General features: G+C 44.2%; 1 long non-coding RNA gene across 2 annotated transcripts in view; it reads right to left on the bottom strand.

Annotated features, from left to right (window-relative positions):
- LOC119705895 overlaps nucleotides 1-22250 on the bottom strand; it is a 35313-nt gene extending 13063 nt beyond the window's left edge. For both annotated transcript variants that reach the window (XR_005258350.1, XR_005258349.1), the window contains exon 1: nucleotides 21263-22250. This is a non-coding gene — a long non-coding RNA (uncharacterized LOC119705895). The remainder of the gene's footprint in view (nucleotides 1-21262) is intronic.
- Nucleotides 22251-26906: the final 4656 nt, after the last annotated feature.

Genomic DNA, 26906 nt, shown 5'->3' with positions numbered 1-26906 from the left:
CAACCTATGCTGCCCAGAGGATCCCAACAGCCACATCCCAGCTACTGTGCACACTCCTCAGGGGTCAGAGCATGCCAGGGAGGCTCTTTCAGTGTTTCCACAGCAGGAAAGCAGACATTAACCCCCCAGCTGCACCTCCAGAGGTATAAGCTGTGGCACTCAGTGCAACAATGGTCTAAAAGGCTCTTGTAAGGCAGAAACATTAAATTACAAGTGGCAGGGTAAGAAAGGTCTGAAGCTGGGAAGGCTCTGCCAAACACACCAGTGGAGGACAGACCCCTGAAGAAGGGCAGATCTGGCTACAAGTACACTAGCTAGCACATGGCTAGATTACACATCAAAAACCCTCATATGCTTAAGGAGGAATGTCAAAACCAGGCACAGAGTTCATAGCAGCTGAACCCTTCCACCTCTGAGTCCATGGGCTCTTCCCTGGAGGGCTGAACTCAAATACCTCTGAGGTGGAAGACAGAAGGCTTGGCTGGGTGGATACTGCATGGACAGCCTAACCCCTGGGCAGGGGACAGAGAGCTGCAGCCAGCAGCACTCTACAAAAGAAGCCTTTGACAGTGACCTCCCAGCTTCCCTGGCCTTCAGCAAGGCTGTGAGCCCAGGAGACACCAGCCTGAGTCACGCTCACATCTGGCCTCTCTGCTCACCAGAACTGACCTTGGGTTTTAAGTCATCACACCTTGAAAGTAACCTCTGCATCAAGGCAACCCATCTGACTTGCAGAAGATGACACGAAAAGAAGATGGATCAGTAAAAGGTGGCAGGCATGAAAGAAAGGAAAAAAATATGAACAAAGAGAAGAAAGGGAAATATGGAACAGAGCAATCTTCTACTCTTCATTCATGTCATGTTCTGGCACACTTCATAGCTTTCCTCTGTGCAGCCCCCACATTGATGCAGACAGCACAGAAATCAGGTGCTGGGCACAAGCACTGGCGTAAAGTCTGACACTGAGTGCCCTGCAGCCACTCCACTCCTCTTCTACACAGCCTGACCAGGGGGCAGGGGCTCTGATGCCCACTGTAATTAAGCCCTGCTCATATTTTCTCCCTAGGAACTGTCATAATTAAGTCAATGAATTATGGATGTGTTACTTAACTGAGACTATGAACCAGCTTGTAAAGAATTCACTGGAAGTCTCGGTCTTGCATTACAAAAAGGAATGTGACATTCAAGAGCAGTATCATTAGCAGCATGGCAGGGTCATGCCTGCGCTCCTGAGTTCTCCAAGCCTAGAGATTTCTTTGAGCATCAGAAGAAATGACAGGATTAGATCTAGGGCGTTAGTGTCTTCCTTCCTTGTTAGGTCATTGAAAACTCTCTGTGCTCCCAGAAGTCTCACTATGTACAACATTGCTCCAAGCAAATGCTTTGGGTGGGCGGGAGCTCCACACACAGGTAAAAAAACAAGGAGCTTCATGGCTATGGGGAGGTTCCTCTGAAGACCATGCCCAGTGCTAGGACACCAGTGACTGGCACAGAGACAGGCCATGGCCCAGCTGCATTTTCTCAGACCATCTGCACAGAAGGATGATATGAAGAGATAGAGTCACATCTGCCAGGTAATACTTAAAAATGCTATTTCCCATACAGTCATTGCTGTAAAGTGCCAGGGAAACAGGGTCTTCAAATGAAACAGTTCCCAGACAGAATCTGTCCATGGCAGTACAACACATTTATGTTTAGATTTTTTTTCAAATTAATAACACTCAGTAACCAAATGGAGTCAGAGATTAATCATGACACAGATCCTGTTAAGATGATTATTAAAGGATAAAGCACAAAGCTACCTTCATTTGAACATGGCTCTTCTTCCCATCTACTTCCAGATTAATATTGAGCCACAACTTTTTTCATATCAGAGAGCACTGTATCCTTCTCTCTCTCTAAATATCACTGATCTATCTAGAATAGAGAATGCAGCACAACTGATTTTTGTGTTTGAAGTCCCAGGTTACATAATGAGTTCCTTCTCTGTTTCTGAAATCAGCTGTGCCAGTAAAACTCTTGCTGGGTTAGACTGTGTCCTTTGGAGCCCCAGAGCAGGACAACAGTCTATCCATTGTGAGCAAAGGTGGTGTGGTGTATCCCATACTGTTCCTCCCATTTTTTTCCAAAATCTCCAGAAGGCATTCTGTTGCTAACAAACAGAATGTGACTCACTGAGACATTCAAAATTACATTCCTGTAATTTCCATCTTTACTTCACTCATTCAAATCCAGCCTGTTGTGGCTTGCCCATCTTCTGTTTGGCAAATCCTCACTGGCTGTCCTCATATGGCAGTAGAGTATGTTTGAACATCAGCTCAAAATAAGTTCTAGCCAGGACAATGTTAGACCAGTTCCTTTAGGTGGTGAAAAGCAAAATGAAGCAAGAACCTGAAATATCAGTGTCTCCTCAGTATCAGTAACACAGCCTCAAAGAAATGGAAAACAAGAGCTCAAGCCCAGGAAAGTGAGGACAAAGAAGAGCCCCAAGTCACCACAACATCAGTGCATTATCAAAAGCACCCTACAGAGATGCTGTGAAGTCCCCAAAGTGTGGGATGCAGTCCCTGCTCTGCCCAGCTGGGAATGAGAAGGACCCACCTAACAGGCTGCCAGAGCTGGGCAGTGGCTCTGGGACCAAATGTGCAACGAGTGAAACTTAACATCCCAGTTTTTATTCCACATATTGTGATATTTAGACTCCAAGAACACCTGCAGATCGCTCAGGAGGATGCCACAGGGCCTGGATCATCTTTCCTAAAACACAGACTGCTTCCAGCCAACAGAAGGGGAGGACAGGCATTGCTAGGGGTGGTTGGGAGCTCAGACATTGCTAAGATATGGCAATACTTCAGTGTCTACTCTGCTCTTCAAACAGTTATTGATCACAGTATTTGAATATGAGGCTTTTAAAGAAGACACTTGTTTGGTTTCAAGGACCACAGAATTCATATAACATATTTAAGCTGCTTTATTATTTTTTTCCTCCCAGCTGATTACAGGGCTCTGCCCACACTTTACTACCACGCCTGACATGGAAGCTTTCCCAGGTTCACACAGTAGCTTTCACTGGACAGTGCAGTCAGAGAAAAACAAGTTATCTCACTTTCCTTGTAGTAACACCAGTCCTAATTAGCATTTTAGAGCTGATAGGACTGACTTGGGCCAGGCAGCCATTGCTGATTTCTGGCTGCAAGCAGTCCTGCAGAAACTTCATTACCTCACTGCCCAGCTTTGCTCTCCACATCAGTGCCCCAGGAGAGCCTTGCTTAGAGGATCATAGTCCTGAAACTCCGTGCAGATGCTCCTCTCAATCCTGCTCTGGATGATTACTGACAGGCAGAACAGAGAGTAGAAACCAAAATGGTGCAAAAATACCTGGTCTCAAAGAAATAAGTACCCCAGAAGTTATTTGGGGAACAAAGATTTCTGTTCATGCTGAAAGTACTAAAAAAGCTATTTTGACCAAATAACTGCATTTTAAAGGAGTCTTTGTGAAACTGAAACAGTCCCAGATAACATGCTCAGCTTGATTTGATTTTCCTAGGACTCTGATATCAGAGTTATATTCTTAGGTAAAGGCAATCTGTGGATCTGCTTGGTTTTCTTTGTCCTGGTGGTTCCCAGAAGAACATTGCCTTAAACGTCTGAGGATCTTGGCATTTAGAATTGTAGAATCATAGATCTTTGTGTTGTTAGGGACCAGAAAGGATCATTGAGTCCAACTCCTGGCCCTGCACAGACACCCCAACAATCCCACCCTGTGCCTGAGAGCATTGACCAAACATTCCTTGAACTCTGACAGGCTTGGTGCTGTGACCGCTGCCCTGGGGAGCCTGTTCCAGTGCCCAACCAGCCTCTGGGGGAAGAACATTTTTCTAATATCCAACTTAAACCTCCCCTGACACAGCTTCATACCATTCCCTTGGGTAATTTCAGCATTTTCAACAGCATTGCTTATCTGCCTGGTTTCCTAATCTAAATGGCATTCATGAAGCAGGTTCTCTAACATCCGTTTGCAATTTCTCGAGAGTAAACACACCAGAAGCTGCTAAATGTTCCCTCTCTCCCCATCACACACTCTCAGCTATACTTCACAATACAGAAAATGCTATGTTTACATAACATATACTTTGGGTTACAGATTGCATTACCATGCTCCTGGTACAGCCTGCCCAGGACCTTTCAGCATCCAGCTCTGTTCTCTTTTGCACATAACTTGGCTAAGTTTTAGCTCCTTGTGTTGCAATTTTCCATAACAGGCAACTACCTCAAGCTGGATTTTTAAGCTATTTCTAATCTTATATCCAAGAAAATACATGTTTTTTACAGCCTAAACTCCTCTCTCATGACACCTAAGCATTTCAGTAAGAAAGACTCCTGTCCACATGTTTGAGTTTGGGAACAAGATTTGTGATTTGGGAGCACTCCCCGAGACACACAGCTGTAACAGGTTGCCATTTTTCTTGCTTTCCTTATTCCTCTTGTTGCATATTTTAAGTTTTTGCTTCTCTACATGAGATAGAAGAGAGGAAATATAATCCAATCCAATGATTACTCAAAGTTTGGGAATTTTGCAAAGAACTGAATCAATTCCGAAGAACCCTAAAATGTTCCATATATTGGCATCACCTCCTTCTCATGGAGCTTGACCCCTAATGGAGAGGAACCATAGAATGGTTTGGGTTGGAAGGGACCTTTAAAAACCATCCCCTCCAACCTTCTGCCATAGCCAGGGTTATCTCTCAGTAGATGTGGTTGCTCAATGCCTCAAATGAGCAAATGAATCTAATCAATCAATTTGTAAACTGGACTTTTTATATATAGCTATACACTGCTCTGCAGATACACCTCAAGTCTCCATCCTGTTTTCAACAGTGCCAATTCTGCATTGCCTTACTCAGTGGAATTTAATTTAAAAAAGGAGAAAAGAAAGACACCCTCCTGTACACTCTAGGAGTTGGTAATACTCATTTTAAGCTGTGACCTGAAATCTGAACCTCAATATTCTGAGGATATTCACCTTTTAAGTTACAGTTTCTAGTTCCCTGCTTACAACTCATTCTTTAATGCAAATACAATTTGACGGTATCTGGTGCATAAATCAATGATGTGGCTAAAGTCTCAGTCAACTCTTCTCAGAATAAATGTTGCCATTTAAAATGTGGCAATCAAGCTTGTAAAGGGAAGGAAAGAAATGTCACTTGCAACCCAAGTGGTTCTGTTAACAAGCTGGGTTCCTGCTTCAGGTTTTAGTCTGATAAAGCCACTTATCTGATGCTATGAAAGGTCATAAGTAGCTGTTGGAACAGTGGAAAGTCCACAGAAGGTATTTTTGCTATTCTGCAACTTTTGTTTAAAGTTTTAGTTGAATCATTATTTCAGTTCCTGGAGCTGAGTAATTTCATCTGCCTGGCACAGGAACATGCACCGAGCAGCTCTGCACTGCGGAGCAGGCACAGGGTGAGCAAACCACCTCCATCCTACAGGAGAATTTCCCTGTGTGTGGAAATACAATGAGCCTCTCACTCATCTCAAGATGTTTTTGTGAGGATGCAGAGTTGTCTTGGTGGGAGAATTACATTCTTCATCAAAGCTCACCCAGCAGATCCCAGGGCAAAACCTCAAGCCTTCTCCTCGATCCCACCCCGCAGACAGATCCTCACAGAGAGACCTTGCACATTTTTAATGTGTTGCTACAAGGAGAAGGATTTAGATATGACCAACAACTGTCAAAGTTATGGAGACTCGGAACCAGCCTTCTGCACTAAAATCATCTGCCTCGGGCACATCTGTCAGCATCCTTTTATAGAGGCCAAGTAATGAATTAATTAAAAGACATATCAATTCTCTGAATTTGCTTCTACAACTGTCTTAGTATGGCATGCACATGCCATTTGTTGAAATATCACAAGACCTTGTAAAACCACAAGCATCACTAAAATATTTTTTCCCACTCACACTCCCTCCCCCTTTTTTATATCAAGTCTATGTAAAACCTTTTACTAAAGATCCAGATTCTCCCACTAAAACCAAGTGCTACTTGTCTGGAAATAGACCTTCTCTGTGCCTCAAAAACCACCTGGAACAGATGGCCAGAGCCAAGACACTCCAGGATCACAACCTCACACTGTCTCTCCCCTTACACATCAGAGGAATGGTGGTAGGGAAACATTAACTATTACAGTCTTCTCCACTGAAGAGACCAACATCTGGCTGCAGTGGGGAACAGAACAATTCATGTCATTATTGAGGATGTCAAATGTAATCTGAGTTCACATCTCCTAAATGCTCAGCTTCAGTGCCAGACCAGGGCAAAAGAGAGTGATGGCAGAAAACACTGCTCAGGAGAGCTGCCCAGAAACAGGGATCCACACTAACAGGAAAATTTCTTCTCTAAAGAACTGGGGGGAAAGGTCCTTTTAAAAGTCTGGGGGCTGCAGCCCTCATTTCAGTGGATACAAGACTGCTTGCATCAAGCTTTATTTTTACAGAGCATGAATCATTTCTCACTCAGTGAGAATCACTGGGATCATTCTGCTGTCGGTATCTCTGACACCAGCAGTGCTAAAAATACAAAAACTCCAAAGTCAACCATGTGCTGTCAGTTCTGAACCTGATTGCTGCATTGCTTGCATCTATTGACAAAGAGCAGGAGCAGGTGCTGACACCTTTCAGATCAGGCTGTTTGAGAGCGCAGGACTGGGCCCACTCTCAGAAAACCTGCCTCCTTCTCCATTTATCCCCAACAGTAAATATTTGACTTCTCCTCCTGGTCTGCCGAACAATGGCAGCCTATAATTATAGCTAATACCATACAGGTTGCTGTGCTGTCACTCACTTCTGCTCTCAGCCATGCTTGAGAGCTGAAGGACCATACAGGTCCCTACATGGCACTAAACTACCTGCACAGCTCGCACCCAGCTCAAGAAGTCACACTGTTTTGACTCCTTCCCTTCTGGAAAGGGTGACGTGAACCACAAAGCAGCAGAAGAACCTTTTCTAGAACCCTTTGCCATTTTATAATTTAAACTACAATGATGGCTCAAAAAGGTATGCTATTCAATTTTGTCTACACTACCTCAGCTAGAAAGCAAGCCAGTAGTGAGTCCTTCATTCTAATTGATTATTTACATAATCTTTAACATCCACCCCCCTCTGGAAGAGAAATTATCTTGGAACGTATGAAGATAGCTGTGCTAATTATGATTTCAGTTGCCATGAAACAGTCTGCAAATGTGGTTCCTCCCACTATGTTATAAACAAGGTCTTGGGGTGCGGCTTGCTTAACAAGGAGCAATATCTGCAGCTTAACTAACTGTACGCTTTCATGTGTGGTGGGATTGGGCAACCACATGCCAAGAGCTCTCATAGAGGCCAGAACTGGACTTTGCACAACTTAGACAAATTCACAGAGAAAAAGTCCATTGGACATAGCCTCTGGTTGTTAAAACCGTTAAATGGCTGTCTGATGGAAGAAAGTGTGTTCAGGGCAGAATTGCTCTGAACCAGCCTCTTCCTGGATCTGATTGCACAGATGAAATTTGGGAGGTAGGCTTTGGTCTCACCTCCTTTGGTCACTGTAACATGCCAGCTGGAAGTTGGGTTTCCTACCAGGTTTGATCTAGCAGCAGCCCATGGGATGGCCTGATCTTTCTCATTCTCACTTCCATGATAACTGCTTTGTTTTGGGGAAATGGAAAAAAAGGGAAAGCTCTTTGTAGTATTGTTAGATCTGCTTTGAAACTGCTGCAGTTGGGCTGAACGTGGAGGTTCTGAGCCCTCGTTTTGTCTGGTTCACACAAGATAATATTTCATTCAGTGCCATGGGAATCTCATTTCTCCTGGGAGAGTTGCTCTTTTGTATCTTATCACTAACTAGGTGATAAGTTGATATCATAGAATCAAAAAATAGCTTGAGTTGTAAGCAACCTTTTAAAGGTCATCTAGTCCAGCCCCCCTGCTGTGGGCAGAGACACCTTCCGCTAGACCAGGCTGTGTCCAACCTGGCCCTGGACACTCCCAGGGATGGGGCAGCCACAGCTCCTCTGGGCACCCCACACCAGTGCCTCACCACCCTCATTGTAAAAATCCTCTTGAAATACATTCTTCAAATATGTGAATATACAGGGGCTTTCTCTGCATATTACCAGGAGTTTTGACACCCAGTGAATTTCATCCATTAGAAGAATTTGTTTGGCATCAAGAAATGAAGGCGGAGCAGAACCTTTGTCCCTCAGAAGACAGAGTACATGACCCTGACAGTATTTTCACTTGCCAAACAAAGCAACGGAAAGAAAGAAAGAAATGGCCTCAAATCCATTATTGCTATATCACACTTCCAAATGGAAAAGAGGGCTTCTCTTCACCGTGTACCAAGCCTGGCTTCCAGAAGAGAATGGAACAAGGAGTTGCTGGCCCAGTAATAGCTGTTTAATTAAACTACTTTGTTCAATTCCAATCTAAACTTCTATTTTTCATTCTTTTCACAGAACAGATTTGGGGATTTAACACTCAGACTGACCCAAACGGTGCCATGGTTCATTAGCAAATTAGAGTTTTAAACCCAACAACTCCTACAGCAGTAACAGCAGGCAGGATATGTTCTTATCAGAAGTTCAAAAGAAAATGCTGCCTAGACTACTGAGGTTGCTGGCCAGACCTAGAGAGCTCTTGTATTCCTGTTGACATTTGTGCTGATGCACACAGGTTTTATGGCAGAACTTTGTTCAGTTGGGATAAACCAGGTGTTATCTATGTCCAGCATTCAGACTCCTGAGTGCATTGCCCTTCTTTTTGTCCCTTGTCTTTGTAAAAAAAAAGCTTTATATAATAAGTTTTGTTGGATCACTTCCACACTGCAATAATTGTGAAATCCCTGTGTGGTTGGCAAGACAACAGAGAGACCACTGCAAAGGGCCTGCCATATATTTTGCCCAATGCCCCATATACCACAAACAGAGTTTATTCCAGGATAACTCTACCAAGCCCAAGGGAGTTTCATTTTGGAGGAACTTTTCCAACAAGTCGCAGCTCAGTAAGGAAAAAAAAAAAAAAAAAAAAAAGAAAATTATCCTTCCTTGACACCTAGAGAAAAAACAAACCAAAACATGTGGCTTAAGGCCAATACAGAGCTCTCCCAACCTTCAAGCTAAAGACTAAAATACTCCAAAAACAAACAACAATTTGGTTTCTGTATTTCTCCATCATCTTCCAGACAGATAATAAAGCAATAAAATGGAAGGACTGCAGATACAAAAGCTTCTCCTTACATCCATCCTTCACAGCCACTTGCTTCCTCCTCCCCACTCACCCTTTGAAAGGTAAAATCCTACCTCCAAAGCTACCTCTTTAAACCATCACAAACAGCCTTATTGATTTTGTTTTTTTCTAGACAAATTCTCAGGTTTCAGTGCACTGGGGTGTCTGATCAAAGCTGATTCCTTGCCCTTGTCCTTAAAGAACAGAAGTGCACTTGGGGTTTCCTTGAGGCTGACATGGGAAGGTGTGTAACAATACAGACTTACATTATGTCCTTCTTATGGAATCCCCCTGGCCCTTTACAAACTGCACAAGCCTAACAAAACAAGACAATAAAACATGAAAACATGCTAATTGAAATATTTACCATTAATATTTCAGTGCCTAGGTACTTCTCACTTATAATCTGCAGTATAAACCAGTGAAATCAAGCCAGTGCTACAAAAGCAAACACTACTTTTAACCTTGCAGTCAAATGAGGAGGAAATGGGAGGAGAGCGAGCCAAGCCTCCCCTGATGTAATCAGGTGCAAAGCCATTCAGGCTTTACACCTGTTTACAAAGTCCAGCTCTGCCCCAGCTCTTCAGCATGCATCAAAACAGCTTCAGTTTGTGGAAAATTGGAGCAATGGTCCAGTCCCTGAGGCTGTCACAGCAGATGTCACAGTTGAGACAGCCACTATATACAGAGTATCACCCTACAATTTCAGAAATCTTCAACCCATACAGAGTGACACCAGACCACTTCAGAAGGCTGCAGGAATCTGCCCCTCATGCTCCTGCATTGCACCCTTGTGCCCTCTGCTCCCTTTGGGGGTTGCTCAGCACACCTGGGCACTCCATGGCTCATTGCTGTCAGGGCTTCTCACAGCTGTGCCCATTGGGGATGAGGCTGGGCCCAGCTCCACCCCCAGTTACCACAAACTGTGTGCCTACACGAGGCTTGGCAAATTTTCACCCTCCCCAGCTCTGTGGGAAACAGCCTCCCAGCTGGGACCACCAGCTACCAGCTTCCTACACACTCTCGGGCACTGTCAGCTGCTGCAATGCCTTAGCTAAGCTGGATGGAGAGGGATCAAAGATATTGCATAAAACATGAATACACCAAATCTAGTCCTCTATCAAGGAATCATTTGCCATAATGCAAACAGGTCCTTGTTCCCAACAGGGAGCAGTTACAGGGCAGTCCTTCACCCAAGCAGGAACAACAAAAGAAAGGACAGAGATAATAATTGTGGAAAATGCATAATCCAAAAAGTACTGGCTGCTGGAGCATGAGGCCACTGATCCTACTGGCACTCTCCTGGGCACCTTGATGAATCCTCTCTCTTGCTCAGGCACAGAAAAAGCTGCTCTGAAAATAACATTCTAGAACACAGTAGATCAGTTGGCACTGAAAAATGTTTGTATTCAATTGTTCTTCAGTTCTGTTAGCCTTTTGGCCATCTTCCTAAATCTGACAGCAACGTCTGTCTTGTAAAATCAATTCTGGAATTTTTTTTATGTCTTTATATGAGTATTCTGCCTTTTAAAAGGTAGAAGGCTGATGAGAGCAGGGAAACAAGGGACTAATGGGTCTCAGTGGAGTTACAGAGAGAGATGTTAGTAAATGCCTCTGCTGCTGTGGTTACAGCAGTGTTGTTGTAGCCACAGTGGCCCAAGGATGGTTAACCATTTAACACCTTTAAACTTTATCAGCTTCTAATTCAGACCTGCAAGAGATCTCCAGGGCCACTTCCTGTCAGTTTTATCCAGTTAGATACAGTTTATATACAGTTTAGATGTAGCAGCTGATTTATTTGCAGATATTCTTCCCAGAAACCTTGTCTTGTTGCCATTATTAGAGACAGGCCTCTGCTTCCTTATTTTCAACATCTTGCATTTAATGGAAATGTTTTACCAAACATAAACCCCTGGACAAGCCCTCACAAACAGTTACACAACTGGAACAGCAGACAGCAAGGGCCAGGAGCTTCCAGCTGTAGTGTTACTGCACAGGTCCCACACTTGAGCCCCCCTCCACCAGGGCAAGGACAGCACCTCCAACAGGAACAAGGTGTTTGCCAGTGCTGGCTCCTCTGCTCCTGCATCCAGACACCTGAAACTTCACTATAAGATTTGGGATGGGGATCACATCACTAAGTGAGGATCTCAGTTTCCATTCACGTGGTTAGAAAGGAAAAGGGAAAAAACCCTTACAACCAGGTTTTTGACTGCCAGAGGCTTTCAGTTCTGCAGATCTCAATTAACGGCTGTCCAGAGACACCAGTTTGCTCTGGTCTCTGACTGAGCTGTGCAATACAAAGCTGTCAAAGCTCTTCCTCAAAGCTGATTGTGGGGAAGGGGAGGGCAGGCACAGCCAGTGGGACAAATGAAAATGCCTGCCCTGCTCTAGCCCAGCTCCAAAGCCATTCAGAAGGACTTCAGGAGATTAGTCCTTTAGGCAGGGGTGAATTTTAGATATCATTCCTTGATACCACAGAGATATACACCAGCAGTTTCTATCACTGTCAGTAGAAGGTAATGTCAGGCCTCTGCAGGCAGCCCTGTGACCTTCTCTTTAAAGATCTGTCAGCTTTACACCATAACAATGATAGCAGCCAGCTTTTAAAAACAGCCTCCAAGGGCACAGGTGTGAGCCTGCTCACAGCTACCCTGATTAAGCCAAGAACAGAATTCACTCCTTATTACTAATAGGGGAAACAGAACCAAAATGAAGTTGCCATAAATAAACCAAAGTAAAGACCAACTTCTGCCCTCAGCTGTAGGCAAGCTGGAAGGGGTCATTCAGGGAGGACAAGACAAGAAGACAAGACAACTCTGTCTGGGGAGCATTGCCAGGATGGGTATCCATACCTGTCTCTGCCTCCCCCAGAACCACCAGCAAGGCAAATCCTGCTTATTTCTTATGTAAGCAGATGGACTTTGGACTAGACTGCAGTCAAACAGGGACAGCCTCAGCCAGTCTAGACATATCTGTGCCAGTGGCACAGGAGCTTGGCTGGATACCTATAAGAAGGGTGGCCGCAGTGGCTCAGGATAGTAATTTTGGATGAAGTAGGATGAAGTTTGGAAAAAGTAATTTTGGATTAGCTTTTCAACAAGGGGGTATGACCTGTGCCAGATGCTCTGCTGACACAAGTAGGCAGAGCTCCCCAGATGTTAGTGTCTGTGATAATCAGTGACTGGCAGACAATGGTTTGCATCTGAATGGCTTTAACCACATCAACATGTGCTGCATTTCAGGTTGGGGCAAGATGGCTTGAGGTTCCCAAATGTATCTTTCAGACATGGTGAAGGGAAGCCAGAAAGCAAAGCCTGATGCAACTGCCTGAAGCAATTAACCCATTTACTAAAAAAAAGCCCCCCTTGTGACATTATTTTTCTCTTCTTAAGGTTTAAGTTCATAGCTGTGCTCCTTTTTGGTTTGTCAGCCTTCTTTTCCCCCTGTATTAAAACTGAAATGGTTAAACCCTGCTGTTGATTCAGATGGGAGGACTACAAACCCTGGATACACACTCTGCACCAAAACAGAGGTTTGGCACAGCCTTGCAACATTTTCTTTTAAGGAAACAACATTGCCAAAACACAGCAGTAGAAGGATCAATTTAGGCCATGTTGGGATAACCCATCCTTCCTTTTGCTCCTTCAGGCACGGGTGTACATCCGTGCCCTTCCCTCTTTGATGATTTACATCTCACACAAACCTGGCCTGGCTCTTAGGTACTCCAAAACCTGAGCCAACACAGGAGTGGGTTTGGCTTTAATCCACCTTGGTGCCATCACTAGTCCAGAATTGTGACAGGCTGTACCTGCACAACTGAGACTGTGCTATATTTCTCATAACTCTGGCAACAGAAAACAAAGTGAATTATACCAGCAGCAACAAAGGACTAGGAGCAGGAGCAAAACCTAGGCTTCCAAGGAGAGCTCCAAGGAGTTTGCTCTGTGGGGATTCTGTCCTCTCTCTCACCATTTATTTATTCAGCCAGGATTTATCCTAAGGGAGAGTCACCCCTTACATCTCACTCATTTTCATATGAGTTCAAGTTCACTGCAGCTGAAGGGAGTTGTGCAAAAGGTTCCTGTTAAACTGTAACCAGCGGTCGGATGTGCCAGTTAATCATCTACTTTGAAACTTGTCCCTTTTGATAATAATTTTCCATGGCTGCAGAATTAAAGCTTAACTGGTCATTGGCTTCGAAAATGACCTTGTCTGACAGGGAATGTGGAAGAGGAAACAACAGTAACATGACCTTCTTGTGTAAATTCTAGATGTGGACAGAGGGGAGAAAAATACTGCTGGCAGTTTCCAATTGACTCAGTGATTTATCTCAACCAGTCTGCAACATCCCCCCGTTCCAGGCATGAAAGGAACACCAGCTCCTGCCTCCAGGGGCTGCAGGGCAGTGAGAGAGAGCCCTGACAGCAGGGCTTATCAGACAGGAGAGATGTCCTTGGGAAGCACAGGAACATCACAACCTGTGCACCTGACTGATGAGCTGGGTGCTTCCTACCTGCAGTACTGACCTGCCTTGAGGAAATGTGATGGAAATGTTTAAGTATTTAAAAATCCAGGCGGGAGATCTTCTGAGCAGATAAAAAGTGTGACAACAGGATCTCACCACATCCACGATCAGTAGGCACAAGTAAAGTGTTAAAACCAGCCCAGCTCCACTGGACTCACAACTTAGAGCAGTAAAATTGTGTTAAACTCCAGTATCATGTCTAGAACTATTTTAGCCCTTTAAGTCCATGATAAGTGGAAATGAATCCTAAATTTTCCTAGGCAGACAACCAACACTCAAAAGCAAAGGGCAAGGACAAGACAAACACCACCAGATGTGATGATATGTTACAAAACCCATGCCAGACTTCTCCCAGCAGCCGCCAGCACTCACTCTGACAAGATGCTGGGGCATCAGGGCTGGTCACACACATGGTTACTACAACACTTTTTGGTATGGGGCAAGAGGGAACATAATTCATTACCAGATTCAAGGAAGCTTAGTCACGCAGTAATGAGGGTAAGCGACTGGACAGATTGTCAAAGCAGAAAAAGTTCTTAGCAAGAGTCTTCTCTTTTCAAAAGCACCTTGCTAAGATTTACAAACCCATGTTGCTGACTGGGAGTGAAATTTAAGCTTAAAATACTTGAAAACATTACTCAGTCAAATGAGATGATAAATCAATGAGGTGAAGAAACATTAATTCATTTATGTAATTACTTATTTACCTAAAATAAAATGGAATTTATGTTGTTCTAAAGCACTGGGAGAGTTAAATGTCTAAGGGAATTCTTCAGTAACAATAATTTATTTTTAAAAGGCTTTGGATCAAACACAACACTTGGATCAGAAATTTCCAGAACTCCACACAGATCAAGACCTCCCTAGCCAAAAGGCCCCTCCTTTCCCTGCTTGTGCCCACTGGTGGTCAAGGTTTCACTGGACAGCTGCAATGTGCAGGCTTGGAAGAAACTCCCTGACAGGGCTGCTGAACTGAAGTCTCCAAGCTTCCTTGGTGCTCTTGTCCAAGCCAGCTTCCCTGGCTAAATTGCCCAAGCACTGGAAACTTGGTCTCTGCAGATCCACTCAGATATTTTGCCCAGACAAAGAGGATCTCAGGCCACCCACTAAGTAAGATCTTGCTGTTTTGGAGATTGCCTATAAGGAAACTTGGGACTGCAACCTGGATCTACAAATGTTCAGAGCCTGAAACACCTTCCTCTCAGAGGCCTTAGTTTGATGGGAAATGCACCACCCAACTCCAATGACCTGCAGATACAGTTTGAGATGACACAAGGAGAAAACCCCCAGCAAAAAGGAAGATGGGACTCTTAGAAGACTCCTGCAGCTGTGAGGCATCAAGTGCTCATTGTTGTACAAAGGGAAAATTCTGCAGTGCCACGAAGAGCACAAAGATGCTGTTTATATCCACTGCCTGGTTTCAGCAAGCTATTTTATACCACATTTCCCTGCTGATCCAGCTGCATTGTGCTAGCAGGTGTCTGCTAACATCTATCACACATTATTGCATTTTTCCCTTCCACCTTCAGGTGTAAAGGACACAATGCATCACTGCACAATAGGAGAGGAAGAAGACGCTGCCTAATTTCCCACAGGATGCAATATTTATCCTGTAAGTGCAGATTAACTGAATAACTTGCTAGATTTGTGTCAAGGCTTGTAAGGAGTGGTGACTAATCCTAGCTAGTGGGGATTAACAATGTTTGCTGTGGGAAATGTGCCAGACTTTTCAATTATATCATGTCTTACTAATAGACTGCAATGGTTCTGCGTGAATACAACTGTGTTCTTGCCACAGCACAGTGATAACAGGGTATGTCCTTTCTAATTTTTTAATGCCACAGACTAGAGCAAGCCTCAGCAAGAACTTCACTGGGATGGACTGCAGTACAAGAGCCTGCTCTTCTCTTAAAGTAGGCCAAAAGGAGCAGGAGGATCAGGTGTACAGTTAGAAAGCCCTAAAGATACACCTTAAGAAGCTACAGTTGAGAGTGCACCACCTGTGTTACCCTCACAGGATAACACACACACACACACTCACACACTTCCCAGAAGGAGCGAGCGAGTCCTGGAAGGCCACGGATAGCAGCCTGGACAAGTGGTGCTGAAAACTCAGACTCCAAGCAGCATCTAAGGCCACTCTCACAGTGGTGGAAAATCCCATGACTAGAGCCCTCATCGTCAGCAAGGCAAAAAGCAGGAAGAAAACCAAGATGTCCAGCTGGCAACACAAGCATCCCACCATGTTCTTACCCAGAAACACCTCCCCATGCAGCCGGGTTGTGAAAGGTGCAGCTCATTCTGTGTTTCCTTTTGCTGCCCCAGCATAACGGGGAGACACAAGGCTCCTCACAGTACAGGAAAAAGGTCTGATGTGAAACTCAAAGCAGGTTGAAGTGTTCTGGCCCATCCTGGCCACTCCAGCACATTTCCATATACCCATAGCCAGACCAAGGGCTTGACTCGATGCCAGTTTTCATCTTCTATTTGGTTTGAAAAATTTCTGGATATCACAGAATCAATCAGGTTGGGAAAGGCCTCCGAGATCACTGTGTCCAATCTATGACCAAACTCCCAGATGTCACCCAGACCACGGCACCCAGTGCCACAGCCAGGCACTCCTTGAACACCCACAGGGACAGTGACCCCACATCTCCCTGAGCAGCCCATTGCAATGCCTGATCACCTTTGCTGTGAAGAAATTCTTCCTGATGTCCAGCACAGTGCAGTTTAAGACTATATCCTCTCACCCCATCACAAGTTCCCAGGCAGGGGAGGCCAATTCCCACCTGGCTACAGCTTTCTGCCAGCAGTTCTGCAGAGTGGCAAAGTCATCCCTGAGCCTCCTTTTCTCCAGGCTAAACACCCCCAGCTGCTCCTCACAGGACTTGTGCTCCAGACCCCTCACCAACTTCTCAGGACCTACTCCAGCCCCTCAATGTCCTTCTGGACTGAGGGGCCCAGAACAGGACACAGGACTCGAAGTGTGGCCTCACCAGAGCTGAGTACAGAGGAAGGTCACTTCCCTAGTTCTGCTGGCCGTAGCTGATACAGATAACAAACAAACCACAATAAACACAAAAAATAAAACAAACTACAGAGGTTCAGCTTGTCAGTATTGCCCTTTCTTTCCTTGACCTGACAGAGTCAATCCCCAGGACCAAGCTGCTTGTCTTCTGTGTGTAACCCTCATCCAGAGCTCTGTGTGTGGCCTTCATCCAGACTCACTCATGGCAGCTTTATGCTTTGTACAAGGCAAAAAGCCCCTTTCGGTGCTCCTCCTGGAGCTCTCCTAACAAGCTATGCATTAACACTTATTTCTCCCACAGGTATCAGTAGTTATTACTACTTAATAGTGTTCCAGCCTGCTTGGGAGCAACAATAGCACCGAGGTAATTAGAGGAAAAGGAACATCTTCTTATGAGTAAGGCATGCACAGCTGAACAGAGTGTTTTGCAATGGCATGACTGCCCAGTGACAGCTGTTCCAGCACACCTGAGATGGCCTAGTCATTTTTCAGATTGGTGACAGATTGTCCCTGCTGACTGCACCCACCTCCACAAGGACTTGGCTAGAAAGGCAGAGAAACTCATTATGAAACAGGTCACAGTCATCTGGCAAGGCCCTTCTGTGTCATCAGACACATTTAAATCCAGATTCTGGTTCTGAACACAGAGAAGGGATTTGAAACTGGGTCTTGAGCCTCACCTAGCAATGCTTTTTTTGTAGTTTGCCACATAACTACAGGGAAAAGCACCACCACACGCTCATTTTTAAAATATTTCCATATGAAATATTTAATTCCTGGTTTATTAGTTTCGCTGTTGTTATTTGTGAAACAAACAAAAGCTGCAAGGAAAGGTGAGCTTAGGCCTCACACAGGTTTTTTCTGGCTACTGTACATCACTGGTCCAATGTGGACAGACATCATCACCCCATTTTGTAGTCAAGAGAGCGGAGGGGAAGGAGAAGGGGGTCTCACAGGCATAGCTGCTGCTCTGTCAAGCCACATTCACCAAAGTGTTCAGATACTGTGATAATAAGTGTTTGGACAAAAAAAAAAACACCATCTAAAACAAGAGTTTGGAGAAAAAAGAGGAGACTTCAGAGAAAATGAAAAGAAAGTGTAGAGGCTGATGAGTTCCATTTCCCACTGTTTTTTGATCAACCTTCAGAGATTTAAGTCAAATGCAAGACTGTAATGAAAATGTTAGAGAGGATAATATTTTACAGATATAAATTGTATTCATCATGTACTCAGTATGCATACTACATAAAAATATTTTCAATCCTTTTCTACTAAACCCCACACTCTCCTGGAAGCAACAACAGAAAAAAAAGTGCTCATATTCTTCATTTAACTCATTTCCTTATGTAAGGTTCATGTGTTTTTCTAACACAGTGGTAGGAGAGTTGTGAAATACAAATAGCTTCTCTTTTTACTCTTCATCATTATGTACAATATTGACTGCTCCCACTCAGATTAGCTATATTTTGTAAACAGCAAACACTCTAAAAGTGCAGATTTTTTTCCAAGGCTTTCTCAATTCTGCTGACATAAAACTTTGCATTGATCTATTAAAATTGCTTTTACATCCAAGTACCTTCTAACAGGCTGTACCCCTTTCCATGGTCTCTAACCTGTACTTCTCACCACTGTTACAAAACTACAAAACCCAGACCTACTACACCACATTTCTGACTGAGATTTGTTTGAGAACATCTGACTTGTGGTGACCCAAGACACTCTAGACCCAAACACTCTAGAAAACATTCCCTAAACCTCAGCTCTTTCCTCATTTTCCATGCTTGATGCTCTACTGTGCTGGCACTTCTCGGCCAGAAAGATAAGAGCTGTAAAATTGGTGAACCCGCCTAAGGGGTTGGTTGCACACTTACCTTTCTAGTGTTTAGGTAAATATTTTAGCAATATCAGAACCCTGCTTCTGCACACTGCAAACATTATCTAACAGTATTTCTGTAAAAATTCAACATGAAACATTTGTGCCTTTCAGGTCCTCCTTAAACACCTAATTTCCCAAAGTATTGATTTTGAGTATGTCTTAGTACAAGGACCTCTTTGCTACTTCTACTCAGTCACAACCATCATCATCAGTGGAGTGCTCAGCTTCTCAGGCAAGAATTGAATGCTTTCTTTGGCACTAGAAGGGTTAACAGCTGAAAGGATATTTTAAGTCAGCTATGTCAATTATTCTGTCAATATTTCAACTTTTCCACTGTCTTGGGAGTTCAGTGCTGCTTTTGTTGCTTTTCCATTCTAATGTTCCAAACCCTCTTGAGAAACATCCCCCCCTCCCCCAACCTCACATTTGTTCAGCTTTTTAAGAAACCCTTTCCACTTGCATTGTGAGTGTAATCTATGCCAGAAATATTAACTGTAGGTTTTATAGCGGTATAAAATCTGGTATAAATATCACAACTCACTCTTAACTACCAAAATTTTGCAACATACCTTTAGTGCCAATGATTACACTATTTAAAATATGAACAGGCTGGTGGTGGCACAACATTTTCTCATTTGAAGAGAAATTTAATAGAGTTCCTTGGACTACAGATGCTTTGGAGAAATTAGTATTTGAAACTTGGACTGTCCAACTGGACTGTTTCTTAATTACAACAAAGAACAGGCAGTTTCTGTCAGCTGAGACTACCAAGAACAGAGTTGCTCCCTTCATCATTGCTTTGATAAGCAGATGGCCTCAGCCACTTCTGCACTGTAGAGCTGGAAATGGAGCTGGTTCAATGCAAGAAATGGCAGAAACGAGTTACAACAACAGGCTGTTGACCTTGTCCTGCGCTGGGAAGTGGCACCTCCAGAGCAGGATAGGTCAGGAAAAAGATTCTTTGTTTTGGAGCTGATGGTTCTTTGCTGCATTACACAGTATAAAGGTGTAAGATGATGCTGATCCTGTTACATCTTTGCCTAACAAGATTCCTTCCTTCTTTCATTCTGATTTAGTACTGGGCCCCTAACTACAAGAAAGACATTTTGCCCAGAGAGCAAAAGAGCTCGTGAAGGATCTAAGGAAAACACTCTGCAAGGAGTGGCTGAGGGAGCTCATGGAGAGGCTTGGCCTGGAGAAAAGGAGGTTGGGGGGATCTTATCATCCTCTACAACTCCCTGACCCTCTGCTCCCAGGTAACAAGAGACATGACAAGAGGAAATGGCATTTTATACTACATACTTGCAGCTGTTCTCTATTACCATCACTGCTCAGATTAATTACCCAAAACATCTTGGATAGCATTTCCTTACGGACACTCTCTCAGTGAAAAGATGGCAAAGAGTACAAACAGTATAAGGACATTTCTTCAGGTATCAGAAGCACACAGCTGAAAAAATCCTGAGTGGGACACTAGAATAATGGATAATGTTTGCATGATGGATCTACTAAGGATGTTCTTCCTAAAGGCAACTTTCAAGCAAAGAAGTATGCCATCAAAAATGTTGAAGACTTCAGCTCTAAGGAATAAGATTTCAACACCTGCCCTGGTTATTTCTGGATATATCTTCTTAGTTTGTATCAAACCATGTGTCACTGTTCTTTTTAAGATGACACCCTGTAGAGAAGGCAAGTGGATTACTCAGAGGCAGGTCCTGACCAGCACTGCTGTGAATAGGCAGGCAAAGGGGATGGAGGGAAAGTCATCTGGCTGCTTTTTGGATGGGAAGGCATCATCCTGGTAGCCATAGGAACAAAGACCATAAGCACAGCTTGCAATCACCTGGCCCCAGGCTATGCCTTGCCCTTCTTGGAGCACAGCAGGACTGGGTGTGGGCAGTGCTGAGATCCTGCAGGAGAACATGAGCTCCTCAGGAGGTGGTGTCTGACTCAACAAGGCAGAATGCAGGCAGCACTGGGGCACTGTACCATTTTAGGGGCTAGGACTTGAAAATAATTGAACACACTGAGCCCAAATCAGAGCTATCACCAAAGACTTTGTGTCTGCTCTTGGAAACAGGGCTATTCCCAGTGACTTGGTGATAGGCAAATAGCTGCTGTTTGTGCTTCCAGAGCTCAGTCACTTTGGAAATATAAGCAAGTAGTAAGCATTTTCACTTCCTGTCCTCATAAACCATTCAAAACAACATCACCTGGTTTATCAGCACTGCCTCAGAGAACACCATTCCAATAGAGAGATAAAGCTTGTGTGCATATCATTTCTTCAGTGACCCCTTTGAATCTGAAGTGCTATTGAAGTGCAAGATCTTATCTGTGCATGGTCACAAACATATTGGCTTTGTAGCGAGCTTTGCCCAACATCATGCCAACTCTCCCAGCCTTGCTTCCTCTCTGGTAACCTGTTGCAGACAGAGCAGATCCGACTTTGCTGATCATCTATAAGCCACGTAAACAACAGAGAGCTTCACTTGCAATTTGTGTGAACATATATCTGATAACAGCAGGTAAAGCAAGCTAAAAAAAGAGAGAAAAAAAGAAAAATTTTTACCTCGTTAGGTGGGACTGAGTCTCCACAAAGTGGTTGTGAAATAGAAAAGGGTATCTTCTGCACACAAACTCATTTGTCCCTTCTCTGACCTGTGAGTCCCCACTGTCGCCAACCAAGTACCGTGATGCCTCCAAACCTGAGGTAGTTTCAGTGTTGTATCAACCAGCTCCTCTTCATGAAATATTCAAACAGGCCCATAACTCCCAGTCTCAGTAGCCTGGGGATGAGTCTGTATCTGATTTCAAAAGAACCACCTCCAATCTTGGCAGAAAAGTTGCTGCTCTCTTTTACATTTGGGGTTGGGGGAAAGGAGAAATCCTTGAAGTCTTCTTATAAGTGAAGCTTTCAGCCTTATCTTCAACCTTTAAAAAATCCTTTTCAAGGCAGAAATACTACAGCCAGTTTCATTATGGAAACTTTGCTTCCATAATGATCAGTCAAATCCAACCAAAATATCTTTCAACTTCAGGCTGGATTTGGCCCTTCAAATGAGCAGATCAAGGCAATGGGCAGCAACAGAACAAACTAAGTTGTCACTATTGTTGCTGAGTTGTAAGCACATCATGATTTGGAAGAGCACTAGTATTGACAGCTTAGTTATGCTATAAAAACCACCAAAAAACCATTTACTTAAACTTCCTGCACACTGATACTGATGAGAAAAGGCTTTAGATCATGGCCCTATTTCCTGCAAGCATATATAAATTTATATAGAAGACCCCTGCCATGATTCACTGAGTGTTTATGTCAAAGTGATTAGGTAAGTACTGACTTTTCAGAAGAATCCAAAGAAAAACAAGGCCAAATGCCAAATATTTAGGAAATAGGGGTATTTAGAAATGAGATTACAACATCAATGTTAGAAATATCTAGAGTTGGAAAAGAATCAGGTAAATTGCAACATCAAGTCTATCAAGTAACCCTTCCTCTCCAAACTCACTTTGATGTTCTAGTCAATATTTCAGACTGCCGAGCAAACCCAGGTCTAGTTTTGGTGGAAGTGTTTTCACAATGAATTTCAGGAGTCAAGGACTTGGGGGTTTGCATCTCTAGGCCAGTAATCAGGCTGTCAAAAGAATAACCATCACTGCTATAGAGCAGGGGCTCCCTTTCCTAGCAGTGCCAGAAAGACTGAACAAGTTCTTAAACCACATGGATATATATTCCCCAAATGCAGATTCCTCATGCCTGTGTGCTTTCAAGCACCCACACCAGCCAGCATAGCAAGTTCCTACACCTATAACTCAGAAAAAAAAAAAAAAATTGCACTAGAAAGAAAGTTAGACTGTGTCAGCTTTACAGCTTCTTCCGGTTAGAAAAGGATTTGCTTTGCCAGGACAGTTTTCCAGCAAGTAGAGCTCTCTTTATTTACTACAAAACTTCAAGTTACTTTCTTCAAGTCACTACAAAACTAAAAGTACTAAATATGTGGAACTTGCACATAAACCTTCAAAGGATAACACTGTCTTATGGGGCAGTCACTACCCCAAAACCCACACGTAGCCAGGAACATTGTGTAGCTTTACCCTGATCTCCTCAAGGTGCACAGCTCAGGAGATGACTTTGATTTAGCAGGAGGCTCTGACTGTCTGAGCCTTGCTGCTTGCAATCGTTGCAGGGCATTGAAGAGCAAAACTTGCACCAATTTTGCCATTAAATGGCAATACCCCATGAGTGGATACCTTAAGGGCTGAGGGCACCTCAAGGAACTAGAACTTGACTTCTGTAAGGGCTGGAAACCCACCAGGAATGTTTAATTTCCATGAGGTTTCTGTCACAGCAGAAGAGCCTAAACTGAACAAAAATAAATAAATACATAGATTGTTCAAGATAAAGGGATGGAATAGTAGAAATAGGGCTTGGAAAAAGCAGGTTTGGTCTGCTTGGAAAACAGAATATGGCCTTGGGGGTTACCACAATGCACTCAGGTCTAGTATTCCCAGAGAACAGCAGCACCATCCTGCAGGGATTTCCTCATCTTGAGATCCTACACTGCAGCTTGTGACAGCCCACTCATGGGCTCTCTGCAGCACATCCCAGGCTCTGCTCTGAAAAACCAAGGACTTACATAGGAGAAGAGAAATAATGACATTTTTTCAGTTCTCCTACACTGGTGCAGACAGACCATTTGCAGAGCTTCTCTCAGTGGAGTTAACTCCTTCATGCAGCACATCTGTCACTCACCCTGCAAAACAGGCAGCAGAAACAGAAGATAACAACTGTGTGAAAGGGCACACAACAGCAGGGTCAAGAAGGGGAGTGGGAGGGCTGAGGAACAAGGATTTATAGCCAAGGGCTCTGATCATGCCATGGATTCACCCTGGGGCCTTGAACAATGCACTTGGCTCCTGTCCCTGGCCAAGGTCAGGTAGAACTCTTCATGCAACTCATGCCAGAAGCAAAACACTTAAAGGAAGGTCAGGGACAGGTGCTTTAAGACAAGCCAACACCATTTCCAAGCTACAGAACCTCAGATGAATGGAGTTCTATCTCTGCATACTCTTGATTATCTCAGTTGGCCCTAAGATAAACAGCATGAAGAATAAATAATTTTGTGGTAATGGATCAAACAGGACAAGACAGTCAAACTGCTTCCCTCTCCAACCCTGATACGGGTTGCCTTTAACCACCAGCCCCTTTTTCTGAAGGGGATTTTGGGGGAGTGAAAGAATGTAGGTAGAACAGCAGTTCTGAGAGAAGCAGAAGTCACAAGTCTGATGGGATGTTTCTTGGAAATGGCTCATTAATCATGGACTGTTTTAAATTCTTTATGTCTCCTAACACCTTTTTTGGGTAAAATACATTGATGGAACAAGCTGTTACAGCAATGCAGCAGGAAGCAGAGCAGATGCTGCAAACCACTTATGTCACATATAATCCACTGGAAGCAAGGCACAAGGAAATCTGGCCTAGCTCAGGCCAGGTGAGACTGGAAGAGGTCATATCCTGGCTGTGGAATGGGAAAGCAGACAAGGAATTCATTCAGGCCAGGACTCAATTAGGAAGATCAGAGGTCAGGAAAAGCTGCATCCATGAGCAGGGTGAGGGTGGTGTTCCCAGAACAGCCTCTTTTACAGCTTCCAGGCATGGATTCAGTGCAGTCCTCTGCACAACATAACCTCAACTCCATTTCAGGCTCTTCTTCCTCTCTCCCTCTCTGCCCCCAGCACAAGGGGCAGCACTGTGAACAGCAAGAGAAATAATCCAAGCATCTCCCCAGGCTGCTTGGTCTGAGCAAGGAACAGTCTTCTTTCAGGATCAAACAGGGGCTCCAGCTGTCCCCCAAGAATTAGGGGACAAGTACTGGCCATGTCAGTTTGTCAATGGCCTCACCTTCCTCCTCAGGCAGGACCTCTCACTTCCTATGCTCTCTCTAGTCAGCAATGAGGCAGAATTGAGGAGGTGGGTTCAGCCCCCAAAAGCCAAAGCTGAGGGCCAGCACTGTGGGCAAAGGGAGAACATGTCCCCAGCACAGTCACATGAGGAAGACCAGGTCATGGGAACCTGCCAGGAAGAGGCTTCTGCTCCTTTCCCCCTCAGAGTGAAACAGGGCAGAGCAGTGATAGCCTGATTTGACTGCAGGAAACTCCTGTTTAAAATAGCTGTTCTACAGCTGCCACAAAGTATTTTCTTTATGAAATACCAGGTAGATGGTAGCAAAATGTAGGGGAGAAAGAAGAAATCTCACAAAACGCTTAAAGGCTATGATAAGTCTCCAGTGAGAAGGAGCACTCTATCTTATTAAATCAAGTTCAATCTGACAAAATTTTTGGTGTTCTGGTTCTTTAAATGGATAAATTGTGAAAGTGTGTAATCATGGAGCAGTGATTTAGAAGATGGAGTTACAGAGACTTTCCCTACCCAGTCAGGCATCTGTGTGGTCTAGAGCAGAGAACTTTCCCGGGAAAAGGCAGAAGATTCTGGCCAGGCTGTGGGGCTCAGCAACACCCTCCCCAAGCTGAGGGGAGCACAGCACAGCTGTGGCTGTCAGGATGGCTTTGTTTCCTACCCATGCTCAGAGTATGCTTTGAGATGAGAGATGTTTATTAATATCATCAAATGAAACAAGTTGTATGAACTTATTAAGACAAACTGGAGTCTACTCCTGACATGGTCTTCAATTCTGAAACCAATATTTATCTCTGTGTGACAGAAAAGATAGGCGGACTGCAATAAAAGGGAAACAAAGGTTCAGGACAAATTCCATTTCCCTGCCACAGACCAGTTACAGTCAAGATACCAAGAGCTTGGCAAGTATGCAAGGAAAAGTGAAGGAAAGTGACAGACATAACACAGGAAGTTTAGAGCATCCCATACTGTTCTCAGCTACTCCAAAGGAGATGAAACAAGCTGTTTTCCACATCCTGCTGTGCTAGGCTGTTGACAGAGCCCCTGTTATTTGCTTTAACAACAAGGCACAGTATCACCAATCCCTCCTAATCTGTCCACGCCCTCTCTCAGGATGGGCCACCTGGGAAAACTATGAGAAGTAAAAGCAGAAATGGACAAGATACATCTGCAACCCTTTCCCTTGTGCACCCTGATGCCCCGGGGAACAGCAAGTTTTGCCATTTGGCTTCAGAAGCATGTAGGTTTAATACAGGTAGCAGCTACGCATAAGCAGCAATACATTCCCAAATTTTTTATTTTTCATTTTTTTGCAATGAGCTCCAGGAGAGCTCCTGCACAGTGACAGCAGCAGTTCTGGCAGTGGCAATGTCGTTTAAGCTACACATTATTGCAGGCTGACAGTGAGAGAACAGTGCCAGTGGGAAGTCAGGCTGGAGAGATGAGACGCCTTTAGACTTGTGGCACTCGCAGGTCAGGAATATCATCTCTCTCAGGATGCACCAGAAACCATTGAGTCCAGGGGTGAAGGAAGCACACAAGGGACATAAGCCAGAACAAGGTGAGCCTGCTCAAACTCTGCCATAACTCCCCAAATGTCTGTATTTTTGGCCTGTCAGTGTGTCTGCAATCAGGACAGAAGCAAGGAGAAGTCCTCTCCCATCATTTAAGTTCATCTGTCCACTGAGATGGGGTCCCAGGCCAGACCTGTCCAGGTTTGGAGACCCCATATGAAGAACAGGTGAGTCAGCATGGAGCAAAGGGAGGCGCATGCCTACAAGTGACACTCACAGCCCATAACCACCTGACTCATCTGTTCCTGCTCCATAACACAACCTGTCTGCTCCAAACCACATGGAAAATCTGGGAGAAGGCTTCACACACCAAGTGACTCACACACACATTGCCTGTGCTTCTCTGAATTTTCTCAAGCCCTCATATCCTGGGAAACTGGTGAAAAGGCTTATTCTGAATGTTAAAGAGACATGGTTGAAACATGCTAGTGCAAATCTGGCCTACACAATGGATCCATTACATCCAGCAGGAGCCTTTTCTCTGGCTTCAGCAGACTGATTACCAGCCAAAGCTTAGGAAAAGGGAGAGAAGATCACCAGCTTCTTGAATTCATAGAGTTTAGAGCTGCTTTGATTTAGCCATGCTCCCTGATGCTGAAAAGGGCAGGAGAGCAGCCATAAATCCCATTTATGTTTTCAGGAAAGCATAGCATGTCACACAATGACAATGTCAGGTGTTAGAAAGGTCACTTAAGCAGTGTGGTAAGGGGTTAAATCATGTA

Source organism: Motacilla alba, chromosome 12 (assembly GCF_015832195.1).
Source record: "Motacilla alba alba isolate MOTALB_02 chromosome 12, Motacilla_alba_V1.0_pri, whole genome shotgun sequence".
Classification (NCBI taxonomy): domain Eukaryota; kingdom Metazoa; phylum Chordata; class Aves; order Passeriformes; family Motacillidae; genus Motacilla; species Motacilla alba.
The sequence above is the reverse complement of the archived record's forward strand: the minus strand, read 5'-3'. Positions and strand labels throughout refer to the sequence as shown.